Source organism: Egretta garzetta, unplaced genomic scaffold (genome assembly GCF_000687185.1).
Source record: "Egretta garzetta isolate BGI_Z169 unplaced genomic scaffold, ASM68718v1 scaffold392, whole genome shotgun sequence".
Classification (NCBI taxonomy): domain Eukaryota; kingdom Metazoa; phylum Chordata; class Aves; order Pelecaniformes; family Ardeidae; genus Egretta; species Egretta garzetta.
The window spans coordinates 119,713-120,716 of NW_009258761.1; positions in this window are offsets into that span (position 1 = coordinate 119,713).

Consider the following 1,004-nt stretch of genomic DNA (forward strand, 5'->3'; position numbering starts at 1 on the left):
CCAGGGAGACGGGGGTGGGGGGGAGCACCCCCAAAGGAGGAGATGGGGAGGGAATGGGGGCGGCGGGGTTACCATAGAAACGAGGCAGCGCCCCAATATGGGGTCAGGGTTATCGTAGAGATGGGGCTGTGGCCCAAAATGGGGGCTTGGGGTTAGCATGGAGATGGGGCAGCACCCCAAAATGGGGCCAGGGTTACTATAGATATGGGGCATCACCCCAAAATGGGGGCTTGGGGTTAACATAGAGACAGGGCAGCACCCCAAAATGGGGTCAGGGTTACCATGGAGATGCAGCATCCACCAGTCGTGCATTCGAGGGGCACAAATCCCCCCGCCCCAAGTCAGCGGGGGTGGCCACAAAGCCAGGGTCTCCCTCGGGGGCAGCGCTCCCCTATCGGCACCCTGCCGCCCATGGCACGCCGTGCTCAGAGGGCAACGGCCCGGCAGCGCCCCAGCAAGCACCCTGCCACCCCGCAACCTCCCGCCCACGCTGGCTTTCGCGTTTAATCGGGGAGATCCCGAGCGAAGCCCCAGTGACATCCATCCTCCTTAGCACCGGTGACAAAACCCCGGGTGGCGGCGCGCCGGGGCTGGCAGAGCCTCCAGAGCCGCCTGGCACGGCATTGCCACGCTTGCTGGGCGGCAGCTGGCAAGTGCCACGGCCAGAAATCCCAGCGCTGGTGGGTCTGGGCAGGGTTTCAGCATGGCGAAATGGCAGCACCGAGCCTGGCAGCACCGCATTTCCCCTCGCCTCCTGCTCGGCAGCCGCGAGACGCCGGCACGTGGAGGCACCCAGACTGCCCATCCTCACCCTTGTCCCCACCGCCAGCATCCCAAAAACGCCCTCCCCGAGGCCCTGGCCGAGCAACCGCGTGGCCATGCTTGTTTTTCGGTGTGCCACGGTCACTGCAGGCGAGGGTCGAGGGAGCGCGGCAGGGGGGGGCCCCCCCTGCCTGCAGGCAGAGCGCAGGCAGCACCCCAGCTCCTGCCTGCCCACAGCAAAC